The sequence below is a fragment of the Anomaloglossus baeobatrachus genome, chromosome 3 (genome assembly GCF_048569485.1).
Source record: "Anomaloglossus baeobatrachus isolate aAnoBae1 chromosome 3, aAnoBae1.hap1, whole genome shotgun sequence".
Classification (NCBI taxonomy): Eukaryota; Metazoa; Chordata; class Amphibia; order Anura; family Aromobatidae; genus Anomaloglossus; species Anomaloglossus baeobatrachus.
This window is the reverse complement of record NC_134355.1, coordinates 697,724,981-697,740,156: the sequence shown is the minus strand read 5'-3', so window position 1 is coordinate 697,740,156 and position 15,176 is coordinate 697,724,981. Positions and strand designations below refer to the sequence as shown.

The following is a 15,176-nucleotide window of genomic DNA, read 5'->3' as shown; positions in this document are numbered from 1 at the left end:
ACGCAGATGTCTGGCCTTTCCACGGGAACTCCCAGCCAGGCCAGGCGCAGGTTCCTCAGGGGAACCTTTGAACATAATATGACAAAAAGAAATCAGCAAAAACAAAGAGACAATTGCCGGTGCTCAGTAGAGCTCAAGTTGCCGACAATAAGATCCTGCTGTCGGATTCCATCCCATAGACACCCTCCCTTCTAGTCACTTTTCAAAAGTCAGTCGATAAGTACAATTCTCCTCAAGGTAGCAGCATCCAGCAGCAGAGTGGCGCAGCGGAAGCGTGCTGGGCCCATAACCCAGAGGTCGATGGATCGAAACCATCCTCTGCTATGAGATCATTTTCATAGAAGTCGCCAAATCTCTTCTGTCAACACAAACGCGTTTCTGATCAAAAATATAAACCAAAGGCCCAAATCCCTGCTCATCACATGCTGATGGAAAAAGAAGAATTCCCCACGTCACAGCATTTCCTATAGCCCGGGTGTTTTTCAGCCCCACAGCCAAAAAGACCAATGGCTCTGCATGCGTATTTGCTGCGTCGCAACTTTCTTCTCCAAATTATTAAGGCTTTTTTCATGCCTTACCACTCAGTTCTGCACATATGTGCAAAGGGTTTGCTTGGAAGAGGTGTGCATGTATTCATAAGCCCCCCGTCACCCTATAAACTCCTCCGATGATCTTCTACTATGGCAAAATGGTATCCGCACTTAAAAAAAAAAAAAAAAAAAAGCGATCTACTTTTAGAAATCAGTTGCCATGTAACAATGCAACGTCACACCTGACTTTATGTGAAAGCCACCACAGGGTGTGGGAAGAAAGTAAAGGCAAGTCTACCATGCCAGGGGGATTAGCTCAAGTGGTAGAGCGCTCGCTTAGCATGCGAGAGGTAGCGGGATCGATGCCCGCATTCTCCAAAGCTGATTTTGTTTTTTTCACATGGTAGTAGAGAGTTTCTTTTTACCTCATGCTCAAGGCTCCAACAGCTAAAACTAGGAGGCTTTCAAGCATGAGCAAAACATGCCTTCGATAGCTCAGCTGGTAGAGCGGAGGACTGTAGCAGTAAATCAGCAATCCTTAGGTCGCTGGTTCAATTCCGGCTCGAAGGAATTTTTTGTGAATTCTATCGGATGGTTCATCCTCCTGGTCAACACAGCCCAGGTATGCTCCTTCTGTCCATCTACAACAGGTCTTTTAGAAAGGTTTCCTCCATTGTACCCGAGGAGGTCAAAACAAAGGCAGAGAGCAACAGAGATTTACTTGTTGGGAGAGCAGCTCAGCTGAAACCCAACATGGAATCTTTTCCACCCATAACATGCGATGCCAGCAAAAGAGACCATGGTTCCTGGGAAAACACGGCTAAGCTCCTTCCCTCTATCGACAAAGAGCTCTTTTAGAAAGGTCTCTTCTGTAGTATCTAGGGAGTTCAAAAGGGAGGTAGCGAGCAAGCAACAGGGCTTTTTATTGGAAGAGCAGATGAAAGCCAACGTGGAATCTTCTTCCCCCGTAGCATGCTACTCAAGCAAAAGTGGCCCACGTCCCTGGGTGGGCTTGAACCACCAACCTTTCCGTTAACAGCCGAACGCGCTAACCGATTGCGCCACAGAGACGCAGATGTCTGGCCTTTCCACGGGAACTCCCAGCCAGGCCAGGCGCAGGTTCCTCAGGGGAACCTTTGAACATAATATGACAAAAAGAAATCAGCAAAAACAAAGAGACAATTGCCGGTGCTCAGTAGAGCTCAAGTTGCCGACAATAAGATCCTGCTGTCGGATTCCATCCCATAGACACCCTCCCTTCTAGTCACTTTTCAAAAGTCAGTCGATAAGTACAATTCTCCTCAAGGTAGCAGCATCCAGCAGCAGAGTGGCGCAGCGGAAGCGTGCTGGGCCCATAACCCAGAGGTCGATGGATCGAAACCATCCTCTGCTATGAGATCATTTTCATAGAAGTCGCCAAATCTCTTCTGTCAACACAAACGCGTTTCTGATCAAAAATATAAACCAAAGGCCCAAATCCCTGCTCATCACATGCTGATGGAAAAAGAAGAATTCCCCACGTCACAGCATTTCCTATAGCCCGGGTGTTTTTCAGCCCCACAGCCAAAAAGACCAATGGCTCTGCATGCGTATTTGCTGCGTCGCAACTTTCTTCTCCAAATTATTAAGGCTTTTTTCATGCCTTACCACTCAGTTCTGCACATATGTGCAAAGGGTTTGCTTGGAAGAGGTGTGCATGTATTCATAAGCCCCCCGTCACCCTATAAACTCCTCCGATGATCTTCTACTATGGCAAAATGGTATCCGCACTTAAAAAAAAAAAAAAAAAAAAAAGCGATCTACTTTTAGAAATCAGTTGCCATGTAACAATGCAACGTCACACCTGACTTTATGTGAAAGCCACCACAGGGTGTGGGAAGAAAGTAAAGGCAAGTCTACCATGCCAGGGGGATTAGCTCAAGTGGTAGAGCGCTCGCTTAGCATGCGAGAGGTAGCGGGATCGATGCCCGCATTCTCCAAAGCTGATTTTGTTTTTTTCACATGGTAGTAGAGAGTTTCTTTTTACCTCATGCTCAAGGCTCCAACAGCTAAAACTAGGAGGCTTTCAAGCATGAGCAAAACATGCCTTCGATAGCTCAGCTGGTAGAGCGGAGGACTGTAGCAGTAAATCAGCAATCCTTAGGTCGCTGGTTCAATTCCGGCTCGAAGGAATTTTTTGTGAATTCTATCGGATGGTTCATCCTCCTGGTCAACACAGCCCAGGTATGCTCCTTCTGTCCATCTACAACAGGTCTTTTAGAAAGGTTTCCTCCATTGTACCCGAGGAGGTCAAAACAAAGGCAGAGAGCAACAGAGATTTACTTGTTGGGAGAGCAGCTCAGCTGAAACCCAACATGGAATCTTTTCCACCCATAACATGCGATGCCAGCAAAAGAGACCATGGTTCCTGGGAAAACACGGCTAAGCTCCTTCCCTCTATCGACAAAGAGCTCTTTTAGAAAGGTCTCTTCTGTAGTATCTAGGGAGTTCAAAAGGGAGGTAGCGAGCAAGCAACAGGGCTTTTTATTGGAAGAGCAGATGAAAGCCAACGTGGAATCTTCTTCCCCCGTAGCATGCTACTCAAGCAAAAGTGGCCCACGTCCCTGGGTGGGCTTGAACCACCAACCTTTCCGTTAACAGCCGAACGCGCTAACCGATTGCGCCACAGAGACGCAGATGTCTGGCCTTTCCACGGGAACTCCCAGCCAGGCCAGGCGCAGGTTCCTCAGGGGAACCTTTGAACATAATATGACAAAAAGAAATCAGCAAAAACAAAGAGACAATTGCCGGTGCTCAGTAGAGCTCAAGTTGCCGACAATAAGATCCTGCTGTCGGATTCCATCCCATAGACACCCTCCCTTCTAGTCACTTTTCAAAAGTCAGTCGATAAGTACAATTCTCCTCAAGGTAGCAGCATCCAGCAGCAGAGTGGCGCAGCGGAAGCGTGCTGGGCCCATAACCCAGAGGTCGATGGATCGAAACCATCCTCTGCTATGAGATCATTTTCATAGAAGTCGCCAAATCTCTTCTGTCAACACAAACGCGTTTCTGATCAAAAATATAAACCAAAGGCCCAAATCCCTGCTCATCACATGCTGATGGAAAAAGAAGAATTCCCCACGTCACAGCATTTCCTATAGCCCGGGTGTTTTTCAGCCCCACAGCCAAAAAGACCAATGGCTCTGCATGCGTATTTGCTGCGTCGCAACTTTCTTCTCCAAATTATTAAGGCTTTTTTCATGCCTTACCACTCAGTTCTGCACATATGTGCAAAGGGTTTGCTTGGAAGAGGTGTGCATGTATTCATAAGCCCCCCGTCACCCTATAAACTCCTCCGATGATCTTCTACTATGGCAAAATGGTATCCGCACTTAAAAAAAAAAAAAAAAAAAAAAGCGATCTACTTTTAGAAATCAGTTGCCATGTAACAATGCAACGTCACACCTGACTTTATGTGAAAGCCACCACAGGGTGTGGGAAGAAAGTAAAGGCAAGTCTACCATGCCAGGGGGATTAGCTCAAGTGGTAGAGCGCTCGCTTAGCATGCGAGAGGTAGCGGGATCGATGCCCGCATTCTCCAAAGCTGATTTTGTTTTTTTCACATGGTAGTAGAGAGTTTCTTTTTACCTCATGCTCAAGGCTCCAACAGCTAAAACTAGGAGGCTTTCAAGCATGAGCAAAACATGCCTTCGATAGCTCAGCTGGTAGAGCGGAGGACTGTAGCAGTAAATCAGCAATCCTTAGGTCGCTGGTTCAATTCCGGCTCGAAGGAATTTTTTGTGAATTCTATCGGATGGTTCATCCTCCTGGTCAACACAGCCCAGGTATGCTCCTTCTGTCCATCTACAACAGGTCTTTTAGAAAGGTTTCCTCCATTGTACCCGAGGAGGTCAAAACAAAGGCAGAGAGCAACAGAGATTTACTTGTTGGGAGAGCAGCTCAGCTGAAACCCAACATGGAATCTTTTCCACCCATAACATGCGATGCCAGCAAAACAAAGAGCTCTTTTAGAAAGGTCTCTTCTGTAGTATCTAGGGAGTTCAAAAGGGAGGTAGCGAGCAAGCAACAGGGCTTTTTATTGGAAGAGCAGATGAAAGCCAACGTGGAATCTTCTTCCCCCGTAGCATGCTACTCAAGCAAAAGTGGCCCACGTCCCTGGGTGGGCTTGAACCACCAACCTTTCGGTTAACAGCCGAACGCGCTAACCGATTGCGCCACAGAGACGCAGATGTCTGGCCTTTCCACGGGAACTCCCAGCCAGGCCAGGCGCAGGTTCCTCAGGGGAACCTTTGAACATAATATGACAAAAAGAAATCAGCAAAAACAAAGAGACAATTGCCGGTGCTCAGTAGAGCTCAAGTTGCCGACAATAAGATCCTGCTGTCGGATTCCATCCCATAGACACCCTCCCTTCTAGTCACTTTTCAAAAGTCAGTCGATAAGTACAATTCTCCTCAAGGTAGCAGCATCCAGCAGCAGAGTGGCGCAGCGGAAGCGTGCTGGGCCCATAACCCAGAGGTCGATGGATCGAAACCATCCTCTGCTATGAGATCATTTTCATAGAAGTCGCCAAATCTCTTCTGTCAACACAAACGCGTTTCTGATCAAAAATATAAACCAAAGGCCCAAATCCCTGCTCATCACATGCTGATGGAAAAAGAAGAATTCCCCACGTCACAGCATTTCCTATAGCCCGGGTGTTTTTCAGCCCCACAGCCAAAAAGACCAATGGCTCTGCATGCGTATTTGCTGCGTCGCAACTTTCTTCTCCAAATTATTAAGGCTTTTTTCATGCCTTACCACTCAGTTCTGCACATATGTGCAAAGGGTTTGCTTGGAAGAGGTGTGCATGTATTCATAAGCCCCCCGTCACCCTATAAACTCCTCCGATGATCTTCTACTATGGCAAAATGGTATCCGCACATAAAAAAAAAAAAAAAAAAAAAAAAAAGCGATCTACTTTTAGAAATCAGTTGCCATGTAACAATGCAACGTCACACCTGACTTTATGTGAAAGCCACCACAGGGTGTGGGAAGAAAGTAAAGGCAAGTCTACCATGCCAGGGGGATTAGCTCAAGTGGTAGAGCGCTCGCTTAGCATGCGAGAGGTAGCGGGATCGATGCCCGCATTCTCCAAAGCTGATTTTGTTTTTTTCACATGGTAGTAGAGAGTTTCTTTTTACCTCATGCTCAAGGCTCCAACAGCTAAAACTAGGAGGCTTTCAAGCATGAGCAAAACATGCCTTCGATAGCTCAGCTGGTAGAGCGGAGGACTGTAGCAGTAAATCAGCAATCCTTAGGTCGCTGGTTCAATTCCGGCTCGAAGGAATTTTTTGTGAATTCTATCGGATGGTTCATCCTCCTGGTCAACACAGCCCAGGTATGCTCCTTCTGTCCATCTACAACAGGTCTTTTAGAAAGGTTTCCTCCATTGTACCCGAGGAGGTCAAAACAAAGGCAGAGAGCAACAGAGATTTACTTGTTGGGAGAGCAGCTCAGCTGAAACCCAACATGGAATCTTTTCCACCCATAACATGCGATGCCAGCAAAAGAGACCATGGTTCCTGGGAAAACACGGCTAAGCTCCTTCCCTCTATCGACAAAGAGCTCTTTTAGAAAGGTCTCTTCTGTAGTATCTAGGGAGTTCAAAAGGGAGGTAGCGAGCAAGCAACAGGGCTTTTTATTGGAAGAGCAGATGAAAGCCAACGTGGAATCTTCTTCCCCCGTAGCATGCTACTCAAGCAAAAGTGGCCCACGTCCCTGGGTGGGCTTGAACCACCAACCTTTCGGTTAACAGCCGAACGCGCTAACCGATTGCGCCACAGAGACGCAGATGTCTGGCCTTTCCACGGGAACTCCCAGCCAGGCCAGGCGCAGGTTCCTCAGGGGAACCTTTGAACATAATATGACAAAAAGAAATCAGCAAAAACAAAGAGACAATTGCCGGTGCTCAGTAGAGCTCAAGTTGCCGACAATAAGATCCTGCTGTCGGATTCCATCCCATAGACACCCTCCCTTCTAGTCACTTTTCAAAAGTCAGTCGATAAGTACAATTCTCCTCAAGGTAGCAGCATCCAGCAGCAGAGTGGCGCAGCGGAAGCGTGCTGGGCCCATAACCCAGAGGTCGATGGATCGAAACCATCCTCTGCTATGAGATCATTTTCATAGAAGTCGCCAAATCTCTTCTGTCAACACAAACGCGTTTCTGATCAAAAATATAAACCAAAGGCCCAAATCCCTGCTCATCACATGCTGATGGAAAAAGAAGAATTCCCCACGTCACAGCATTTCCTATAGCCCGGGTGTTTTTCAGCCCCACAGCCAAAAAGACCAATGGCTCTGCATGCGTATTTGCTGCGTCGCAACTTTCTTCTCCAAATTATTAAGGCTTTTTTCATGCCTTACCACTCAGTTCTGCACATATGTGCAAAGGGTTTGCTTGGAAGAGGTGTGCATGTATTCATAAGCCCCCCGTCACCCTATAAACTCCTCCGATGATCTTCTACTATGGCAAAATGGTATCCGCACTTAAAAAAAAAAAAAAAAAAAAAAGCGATCTACTTTTAGAAATCAGTTGCCATGTAACAATGCAACGTCACACCTGACTTTATGTGAAAGCCACCACAGGGTGTGGGAAGAAAGTAAAGGCAAGTCTACCATGCCAGGGGGATTAGCTCAAGTGGTAGAGCGCTCGCTTAGCATGCGAGAGGTAGCGGGATCGATGCCCGCATTCTCCAAAGCTGATTTTGTTTTTTTCACATGGTAGTCGAGAGTTTCTTTTTACCTCATGCTCAAGGCTCCAACAGCTAAAACTAGGAGGCTTTCAAGCATGAGCAAAACATGCCTTCGATAGCTCAGCTGGTAGAGCGGAGGACTGTAGCAGTAAATCAGCAATCCTTAGGTCGCTGGTTCAATTCCGGCTCGAAGGAATTTTTTGTGAATTCTATCGGATGGTTCATCCTCCTGGTCAACACAGCCCAGGTATGCTCCTTCTGTCCATCTACAACAGGTCTTTTAGAAAGGTTTCCTCCGTTGTACCCGAGGAGGTCAAAACAAAGGCAGAGAGCAACAGAGATTTACTTGTTGGGAGAGCAGCTCAGCTGAAAACCAACATGGAATCTTTTCCACCCATAACATGCGATGCCAGCAAAAGAGACCATGGTTCCTGGGAAAACACGGCTAAGCTCCTTCCCTCTATCGACAAAGAGCTCTTTTAGAAAGGTCTCTTCTGTAGTATCTAGGGAGTTCAAAAGGGAGGTAGCGAGCAAGCAACAGGGCTTTTTATTGGAAGAGCAGATGAAAGCCAACGTGGAATCTTCTTCCCCCGTAGCATGCTACTCAAGCAAAAGTGGCCCACGTCCCTGGGTGGGCTTGAACCACCAACCTTTCGGTTAACAGCCGAACGCGCTAACCGATTGCGCCACAGAGACGCAGATGTCTGGCCTTTCCACGGGAACTCCCAGCCAGGCCAGGCGCAGGTTCCTCAGGGGATCCTTTGAACATAATATGACAAAAAGAAATCAGCAAAAACAAAGAGACAATTGCCGGTGCTCAGTAGAGCTCAAGTTGCCGACAATAAGATCCTGCTGTCGGATTCCATCCCATAGACACCCTCCCTTCTAGTCACTTTTCAAAAGTCAGTCGATAAGTACAATTCTCCTCAAGGTAGCAGCATCCAGCAGCAGAGTGGCGCAGCGGAAGCGTGCTGGGCCCATAACCCAGAGGTCGATGGATCGAAACCATCCTCTGCTATGAGATCATTTTCATAGAAGTCGCCAAATCTCTTCTGTCAACACAAACGCGTTTCTGATCAAAAATATAAACCAAAGGCCCAAATCCCTGCTCATCACATGCTGATGGAAAAAGAAGAATTCCCCACGTCACAGCATTTCCTATAGCCCGGGTGTTTTTCAGCCCCACAGCCAAAAAGACCAATGGCTCTGCATGCGTATTTGCTGCGTCGCAACTTTCTTCTCCAAATTATTAAGGCTTTTTTCATGCCTTACCACTCAGTTCTGCACATATGTGCAAAGGGTTTGCTTGGAAGAGGTGTGCATGTATTCATAAGCCCCCCGTCACCCTATAAACTCCTCCGATGATCTTCTACTATGGCAAAATGGTATCCGCACTTAAAAAAAAAAAAAAAAAAAAAAGCGATCTACTTTTAGAAATCAGTTGCCATGTAACAATGCAACGTCACACCTGACTTTATGTGAAAGCCACCACAGGGTGTGGGAAGAAAGTAAAGGCAAGTCTACCATGCCAGGGGGATTAGCTCAAGTGGTAGAGCGCTCGCTTAGCATGCGAGAGGTAGCGGGATCGATGCCCGCATTCTCCAAAGCTGATTTTGTTTTTTTCACATGGTAGTCGAGAGTTTCTTTTTACCTCATGCTCAAGGCTCCAACAGCTAAAACTAGGAGGCTTTCAAGCATGAGCAAAACATGCCTTCGATAGCTCAGCTGGTAGAGCGGAGGACTGTAGCAGTAAATCAGCAATCCTTAGGTCGCTGGTTCAATTCCGGCTCGAAGGAATTTTTTGTGAATTCTATCGGATGGTTCATCCTCCTGGTCAACACAGCCCAGGTATGCTCCTTCTGTCCATCTACAACAGGTCTTTTAGAAAGGTTTCCTCCGTTGTACCCGAGGAGGTCAAAACAAAGGCAGAGAGCAACAGAGATTTACTTGTTGGGAGAGCAGCTCAGCTGAAAACCAACATGGAATCTTTTCCACCCATAACATGCGATGCCAGCAAAAGAGACCATGGTTCCTGGGAAAACACGGCTAAGCTCCTTCCCTCTATCGACAAAGAGCTCTTTTAGAAAGGTCTCTTCTGTAGTATCTAGGGAGTTCAAAAGGGAGGTAGCGAGCAAGCAACAGGGCTTTTTATTGGAAGAGCAGATGAAAGCCAACGTGGAATCTTCTTCCCCCGTAGCATGCTACTCAAGCAAAAGTGGCCCACGTCCCTGGGTGGGCTTGAACCACCAACCTTTCGGTTAACAGCCGAACGCGCTAACCGATTGCGCCACAGAGACGCAGATGTCTGGCCTTTCCACGGGAACTCCCAGCCAGGCCAGGCGCAGGTTCCTCAGGGGAACCTTTGAACATAATATGACAAAAAGAAATCAGCAAAAACAAAGAGACAATTGCCGGTGCTCAGTAGAGCTCAAGTTGCCGACAATAAGATCCTGCTGTCGGATTCCATCCCATAGACACCCTCCCTTCTAGTCACTTTTCAAAAGTCAGTCGATAAGTACAATTCTCCTCAAGGTAGCAGCATCCAGCAGCAGAGTGGCGCAGCGGAAGCGTGCTGGGCCCATAACCCAGAGGTCGATGGATCGAAACCATCCTCTGCTATGAGATCATTTTCATAGAAGTCGCCAAATCTCTTCTGTCAACACAAACGCGTTTCTGATCAAAAATATAAACCAAAGGCCCAAATCCCTGCTCATCACATGCTGATGGAAAAAGAAGAATTCCCCACGTCACAGCATTTCCTATAGCCCGGGTGTTTTTCAGCCCCACAGCCAAAAAGACCAATGGCTCTGCATGCGTATTTGCTGCGTCGCAACTTTCTTCTCCAAATTATTAAGGCTTTTTTCATGCCTTACCACTCAGTTCTGCACATATGTGCAAAGGGTTTGCTTGGAAGAGGTGTGCATGTATTCATAAGCCCCCCGTCACCCTATAAACTCCTCCGATGATCTTCTACTATGGCAAAATGGTATCCGCACTTAAAAAAAAAAAAAAAAAAAAAAAAAGCGATCTACTTTTAGAAATCAGTTGCCATGTAACAATGCAACGTCACACCTGACTTTATGTGAAAGCCACCACAGGGTGTGGGAAGAAAGTAAAGGCAAGTCTACCATGCCAGGGGGATTAGCTCAAGTGGTAGAGCGCTCGCTTAGCATGCGAGAGGTAGCGGGATCGATGCCCGCATTCTCCAAAGCTGATTTTGTTTTTTTCACATGGTAGTCGAGAGTTTCTTTTTACCTCATGCTCAAGGCTCCAACAGCTAAAACTAGGAGGCTTTCAAGCATGAGCAAAACATGCCTTCGATAGCTCAGCTGGTAGAGCGGAGGACTGTAGCAGTAAATCAGCAATCCTTAGGTCGCTGGTTCAATTCCGGCTCGAAGGAATTTTTTGTGAATTCTATCGGATGGTTCATCCTCCTGGTCAACACAGCCCAGGTATGCTCCTTCTGTCCATCTACAACAGGTCTTTTAGAAAGGTTTCCTCCGTTGTACCCGAGGAGGTCAAAACAAAGGCAGAGAGCAACAGAGATTTACTTGTTGGGAGAGCAGCTCAGCTGAAAACCAACATGGAATCTTTTCCACCCATAACATGCGATGCCAGCAAAAGAGACCATGGTTCCTGGGAAAACACGGCTAAGCTCCTTCCCTCTATCGACAAAGAGCTCTTTTAGAAAGGTCTCTTCTGTAGTATCTAGGGAGTTCAAAAGGGAGGTAGCGAGCAAGCAACAGGGCTTTTTATTGGAAGAGCAGATGAAAGCCAACGTGGAATCTTCTTCCCCCGTAGCATGCTACTCAAGCAAAAGTGGCCCACGTCCCTGGGTGGGCTTGAACCACCAACCTTTCGGTTAACAGCCGAACGCGCTAACCGATTGCGCCACAGAGACGCAGATGTCTGGCCTTTCCACGGGAACTCCCAGCCAGGCCAGGCGCAGGTTCCTCAGGGGAACCTTTGAACATAATATGACAAAAAGAAATCAGCAAAAACAAAGAGACAATTGCCGGTGCTCAGTAGAGCTCAAGTTGCCGACAATAAGATCCTGCTGTCGGATTCCATCCCATAGACACCCTCCCTTCTAGTCACTTTTCAAAAGTCAGTCGATAAGTACAATTCTCCTCAAGGTAGCAGCATCCAGCAGCAGAGTGGCGCAGCGGAAGCGTGCTGGGCCCATAACCCAGAGGTCGATGGATCGAAACCATCCTCTGCTATGAGATCATTTTCATAGAAGTCGCCAAATCTCTTCTGTCAACACAAACGCGTTTCTGATCAAAAATATAAACCAAAGGCCCAAATCCCTGCTCATCACATGCTGATGGAAAAAGAAGAATTCCCCACGTCACAGCATTTCCTATAGCCCGGGTGTTTTTCAGCCCCACAGCCAAAAAGACCAATGGCTCTGCATGCGTATTTGCTGCGTCGCAACTTTCTTCTCCAAATTATTAAGGCTTTTTTCATGCCTTACCACTCAGTTCTGCACATATGTGCAAAGGGTTTGCTTGGAAGAGGTGTGCATGTATTCATAAGCCCCCCATCACCCTATAAACTCCTCCGATGATCTTCTACTATGGCAAAATGGTATCCGCACTTAAAAAAAAAAAAAAAAAAAAAAAAAAGCGATCTACTTTTAGAAATCAGTTGCCATGTAACAATGCAACGTCACACCTGACTTTATGTGAAAGCCACCACAGGGTGTGGGAAGAAAGTAAAGGCAAGTCTACCATGCCAGGGGGATTAGCTCAAGTGGTAGAGCGCTCGCTTAGCATGCGAGAGGTAGCGGGATCGATGCCCGCATTCTCCAAAGCTGATTTTGTTTTTTTCACATGGTAGTCGAGAGTTTCTTTTTACCTCATGCTCAAGGCTCCAACAGCTAAAACTAGGAGGCTTTCAAGCATGAGCAAAACATGCCTTCGATAGCTCAGCTGGTAGAGCGGAGGACTGTAGCAGTAAATCAGCAATCCTTAGGTCGCTGGTTCAATTCCGGCTCGAAGGAATTTTTTGTGAATTCTATCGGATGGTTCATCCTCCTGGTCAACACAGCCCAGGTATGCTCCTTCTGTCCATCTACAACAGGTCTTTTAGAAAGGTTTCCTCCGTTGTACCCGAGGAGGTCAAAACAAAGGCAGAGAGCAACAGAGATTTACTTGTTGGGAGAGCAGCTCAGCTGAAAACCAACATGGAATCTTTTCCACCCATAACATGCGATGCCAGCAAAAGAGACCATGGTTCCTGGGAAAACACGGCTAAGCTCCTTCCCTCTATCGACAAAGAGCTCTTTTAGAAAGGTCTCTTCTGTAGTATCTAGGGAGTTCAAAAGGGAGGTAGCGAGCAAGCAACAGGGCTTTTTATTGGAAGAGCAGATGAAAGCCAACGTGGAATCTTCTTCCCCCGTAGCATGCTACTCAAGCAAAAGTGGCCCACGTCCCTGGGTGGGCTTGAACCACCAACCTTTCGGTTAACAGCCGAACGCGCTAACCGATTGCGCCACAGAGACGCAGATGTCTGGCCTTTCCACGGGAACTCCCAGCCAGGCCAGGCGCAGGTTCCTCAGGGGAACCTTTGAACATAATATGACAAAAAGAAATCAGCAAAAACAAAGAGACAATTGCCGGTGCTCAGTAGAGCTCAAGTTGCCGACAATAAGATCCTGCTGTCGGATTCCATCCCATAGACACCCTCCCTTCTAGTCACTTTTCAAAAGTCAGTCGATAAGTACAATTCTCCTCAAGGTAGCAGCATCCAGCAGCAGAGTGGCGCAGCGGAAGCGTGCTGGGCCCATAACCCAGAGGTCGATGGATCGAAACCATCCTCTGCTATGAGATCATTTTCATAGAAGTCGCCAAATCTCTTCTGTCAACACAAACGCGTTTCTGATCAAAAATATAAACCAAAGGCCCAAATCCCTGCTCATCACATGCTGATGGAAAAAGAAGAATTCCCCACGTCACAGCATTTCCTATAGCCCGGGTGTTTTTCAGCCCCACAGCCAAAAAGACCAATGGCTCTGCATGCGTATTTGCTGCGTCGCAACTTTCTTCTCCAAATTATTAAGGCTTTTTTCATGCCTTACCACTCAGTTCTGCACATATGTGCAAAGGGTTTGCTTGGAAGAGGTGTGCATGTATTCATAAGCCCCCCGTCACCCTATAAACTCCTCCGATGATCTTCTACTATGGCAAAATGGTATCCGCACTTAAAAAAAAAAAAAAAAAAAAAAAAAAGCGATCTACTTTTAGAAATCAGTTGCCATGTAACAATGCAACGTCACACCTGACTTTATGTGAAAGCCACCACAGGGTGTGGGAAGAAAGTAAAGGCAAGTCTACCATGCCAGGGGGATTAGCTCAAGTGGTAGAGCGCTCGCTTAGCATGCGAGAGGTAGCGGGATCGATGCCCGCATTCTCCAAAGCTGATTTTGTTTTTTTCACATGGTAGTCGAGAGTTTCTTTTTACCTCATGCTCAAGGCTCCAACAGCTAAAACTAGGAGGCTTTCAAGCATGAGCAAAACATGCCTTCGATAGCTCAGCTGGTAGAGCGGAGGACTGTAGCAGTAAATCAGCAATCCTTAGGTCGCTGGTTCAATTCCGGCTCGAAGGAATTTTTTGTGAATTCTATCGGATGGTTCATCCTCCTGGTCAACACAGCCCAGGTATGCTCCTTCTGTCCATCTACAACAGGTCTTTTAGAAAGGTTTCCTCCGTTGTACCCGAGGAGGTCAAAACAAAGGCAGAGAGCAACAGAGATTTACTTGTTGGGAGAGCAGCTCAGCTGAAAACCAACATGGAATCTTTTCCACCCATAACATGCGATGCCAGCAAAAGAGACCATGGTTCCTGGGAAAACACGGCTAAGCTCCTTCCCTCTATCGACAAAGAGCTCTTTTAGAAAGGTCTCTTCTGTAGTATCTAGGGAGTTCAAAAGGGAGGTAGCGAGCAAGCAACAGGGCTTTTTATTGGAAGAGCAGATGAAAGCCAACGTGGAATCTTCTTCCCCCGTAGCATGCTACTCAAGCAAAAGTGGCCCACGTCCCTGGGTGGGCTTGAACCACCAACCTTTCGGTTAACAGCCGAACGCGCTAACCGATTGCGCCACAGAGACGCAGATGTCTGGCCTTTCCACGGGAACTCCCAGCCAGGCCAGGCGCAGGTTCCTCAGGGGAACCTTTGAACATAATATGACAAAAAGAAATCAGCAAAAACAAAGAGACAATTGCCGGTGCTCAGTAGAGCTCAAGTTGCCGACAATAAGATCCTGCTGTCGGATTCCATCCCATAGACACCCTCCCTTCTAGTCACTTTTCAAAAGTCAGTCGATAAGTACAATTCTCCTCAAGGTAGCAGCATCCAGCAGCAGAGTGGCGCAGCGGAAGCGTGCTGGGCCCATAACCCAGAGGTCGATGGATCGAAACCATCCTCTGCTATGAGATCATTTTCATAGAAGTCGCCAAGTCTCTTCTGTCAACACAAACGCGTTTCTGATCAAAAATATAAACCAAAGGCCCAAATCCCTGCTCATCACATGCTGATGGAAAAAGAAGAATTCCCCACGTCACAGCATTTCCTATAGCCCGGGTGTTTTTCAGCCCCACAGCCAAAAAGACCAATGGCTCTGCATGCGTATTTGCTGCGTCGCAACTTTCTTCTCCAAATTATTAAGGCTTTTTTCATGCCTTACCACTCAGTTCTGCACATATGTGCAAAGGGTTTGCTTGGAAGAGGTGTGCATGTATTCATAAGCCCCCCGTCACCCTATAAACTCCTCCGATGATCTTCTACTATGGCAAAATGGTATCCGCACTTAAAAAAAAAAAAAAAAAAAAAAAAAAGCGATCTACTTTTAGAAATCAGTTGCCATGTAACAATGCAACGTCACACCTGACTTTATGTGAAAGCCACCACA

At 46.9% G+C, this 15,176-nt stretch overlaps 25 non-coding genes across 25 annotated transcripts; 18 read left to right on the top strand and 7 right to left on the bottom strand.

Annotated features, from left to right (window-relative positions):
- Positions 1–835: 835 nt before the first annotated feature.
- On the top strand, positions 836–908 carry TRNAA-AGC (transfer RNA alanine (anticodon AGC)). Its single transcript has one exon. It is a non-coding gene; the product is annotated as a tRNA-Ala (tRNA).
- Positions 909–1,014: 106 nt separating this feature from the next.
- TRNAY-GUA (transfer RNA tyrosine (anticodon GUA)) lies at positions 1,015–1,100 on the top strand. Its single transcript is given in 2 exon segments — positions 1,015–1,051; positions 1,065–1,100. It is a non-coding gene; the product is annotated as a tRNA-Tyr (tRNA).
- A 1,336-nt stretch (positions 1,101–2,436) lies between these two features.
- On the top strand, positions 2,437–2,509 carry TRNAA-AGC (transfer RNA alanine (anticodon AGC)). Its single transcript has one exon. It is a non-coding gene; the product is annotated as a tRNA-Ala (tRNA).
- Positions 2,510–2,615: 106 nt separating this feature from the next.
- Positions 2,616–2,701, top strand: TRNAY-GUA (transfer RNA tyrosine (anticodon GUA)). The gene is given in 2 exon segments: positions 2,616–2,652; positions 2,666–2,701. It is a non-coding gene; the product is annotated as a tRNA-Tyr (tRNA).
- Positions 2,702–4,037: 1,336 nt separating this feature from the next.
- TRNAA-AGC (transfer RNA alanine (anticodon AGC)) lies at positions 4,038–4,110 on the top strand. Its single transcript has one exon. It is a non-coding gene; the product is annotated as a tRNA-Ala (tRNA).
- Positions 4,111–4,216: 106 nt separating this feature from the next.
- Positions 4,217–4,302, top strand: TRNAY-GUA (transfer RNA tyrosine (anticodon GUA)). Its single transcript is given in 2 exon segments — positions 4,217–4,253; positions 4,267–4,302. It is a non-coding gene; the product is annotated as a tRNA-Tyr (tRNA).
- Positions 4,303–4,680: 378 nt separating this feature from the next.
- On the bottom strand, positions 4,681–4,754 carry TRNAN-GUU (transfer RNA asparagine (anticodon GUU)). The gene has a single exon. It is a non-coding gene; the product is annotated as a tRNA-Asn (tRNA).
- Positions 4,755–5,593: 839 nt separating this feature from the next.
- Positions 5,594–5,666, top strand: TRNAA-AGC (transfer RNA alanine (anticodon AGC)). Its single transcript has one exon. It is a non-coding gene; the product is annotated as a tRNA-Ala (tRNA).
- A 106-nt stretch (positions 5,667–5,772) lies between these two features.
- On the top strand, positions 5,773–5,858 carry TRNAY-GUA (transfer RNA tyrosine (anticodon GUA)). Its single transcript is given in 2 exon segments — positions 5,773–5,809; positions 5,823–5,858. It is a non-coding gene; the product is annotated as a tRNA-Tyr (tRNA).
- A 427-nt stretch (positions 5,859–6,285) lies between these two features.
- TRNAN-GUU (transfer RNA asparagine (anticodon GUU)) lies at positions 6,286–6,359 on the bottom strand. Its single transcript has one exon. It is a non-coding gene; the product is annotated as a tRNA-Asn (tRNA).
- An 835-nt stretch (positions 6,360–7,194) lies between these two features.
- TRNAA-AGC (transfer RNA alanine (anticodon AGC)) lies at positions 7,195–7,267 on the top strand. Its single transcript has one exon. It is a non-coding gene; the product is annotated as a tRNA-Ala (tRNA).
- Positions 7,268–7,373: 106 nt separating this feature from the next.
- On the top strand, positions 7,374–7,459 carry TRNAY-GUA (transfer RNA tyrosine (anticodon GUA)). Its single transcript is given in 2 exon segments — positions 7,374–7,410; positions 7,424–7,459. It is a non-coding gene; the product is annotated as a tRNA-Tyr (tRNA).
- Positions 7,460–7,886: 427 nt separating this feature from the next.
- On the bottom strand, positions 7,887–7,960 carry TRNAN-GUU (transfer RNA asparagine (anticodon GUU)). Its single transcript has one exon. It is a non-coding gene; the product is annotated as a tRNA-Asn (tRNA).
- An 835-nt stretch (positions 7,961–8,795) lies between these two features.
- TRNAA-AGC (transfer RNA alanine (anticodon AGC)) lies at positions 8,796–8,868 on the top strand. Its single transcript has one exon. It is a non-coding gene; the product is annotated as a tRNA-Ala (tRNA).
- A 106-nt stretch (positions 8,869–8,974) lies between these two features.
- On the top strand, positions 8,975–9,060 carry TRNAY-GUA (transfer RNA tyrosine (anticodon GUA)). The gene is given in 2 exon segments: positions 8,975–9,011; positions 9,025–9,060. It is a non-coding gene; the product is annotated as a tRNA-Tyr (tRNA).
- A 427-nt stretch (positions 9,061–9,487) lies between these two features.
- On the bottom strand, positions 9,488–9,561 carry TRNAN-GUU (transfer RNA asparagine (anticodon GUU)). The gene has a single exon. It is a non-coding gene; the product is annotated as a tRNA-Asn (tRNA).
- An 838-nt stretch (positions 9,562–10,399) lies between these two features.
- On the top strand, positions 10,400–10,472 carry TRNAA-AGC (transfer RNA alanine (anticodon AGC)). Its single transcript has one exon. It is a non-coding gene; the product is annotated as a tRNA-Ala (tRNA).
- A 106-nt stretch (positions 10,473–10,578) lies between these two features.
- On the top strand, positions 10,579–10,664 carry TRNAY-GUA (transfer RNA tyrosine (anticodon GUA)). Its single transcript is given in 2 exon segments — positions 10,579–10,615; positions 10,629–10,664. It is a non-coding gene; the product is annotated as a tRNA-Tyr (tRNA).
- Positions 10,665–11,091: 427 nt separating this feature from the next.
- TRNAN-GUU (transfer RNA asparagine (anticodon GUU)) lies at positions 11,092–11,165 on the bottom strand. The gene has a single exon. It is a non-coding gene; the product is annotated as a tRNA-Asn (tRNA).
- An 839-nt stretch (positions 11,166–12,004) lies between these two features.
- On the top strand, positions 12,005–12,077 carry TRNAA-AGC (transfer RNA alanine (anticodon AGC)). Its single transcript has one exon. It is a non-coding gene; the product is annotated as a tRNA-Ala (tRNA).
- Positions 12,078–12,183: 106 nt separating this feature from the next.
- On the top strand, positions 12,184–12,269 carry TRNAY-GUA (transfer RNA tyrosine (anticodon GUA)). The gene is given in 2 exon segments: positions 12,184–12,220; positions 12,234–12,269. It is a non-coding gene; the product is annotated as a tRNA-Tyr (tRNA).
- Positions 12,270–12,696: 427 nt separating this feature from the next.
- TRNAN-GUU (transfer RNA asparagine (anticodon GUU)) lies at positions 12,697–12,770 on the bottom strand. The gene has a single exon. It is a non-coding gene; the product is annotated as a tRNA-Asn (tRNA).
- An 839-nt stretch (positions 12,771–13,609) lies between these two features.
- Positions 13,610–13,682, top strand: TRNAA-AGC (transfer RNA alanine (anticodon AGC)). The gene has a single exon. It is a non-coding gene; the product is annotated as a tRNA-Ala (tRNA).
- A 106-nt stretch (positions 13,683–13,788) lies between these two features.
- On the top strand, positions 13,789–13,874 carry TRNAY-GUA (transfer RNA tyrosine (anticodon GUA)). The gene is given in 2 exon segments: positions 13,789–13,825; positions 13,839–13,874. It is a non-coding gene; the product is annotated as a tRNA-Tyr (tRNA).
- Positions 13,875–14,301: 427 nt separating this feature from the next.
- Positions 14,302–14,375, bottom strand: TRNAN-GUU (transfer RNA asparagine (anticodon GUU)). Its single transcript has one exon. It is a non-coding gene; the product is annotated as a tRNA-Asn (tRNA).
- Positions 14,376–15,176: the final 801 nt, after the last annotated feature.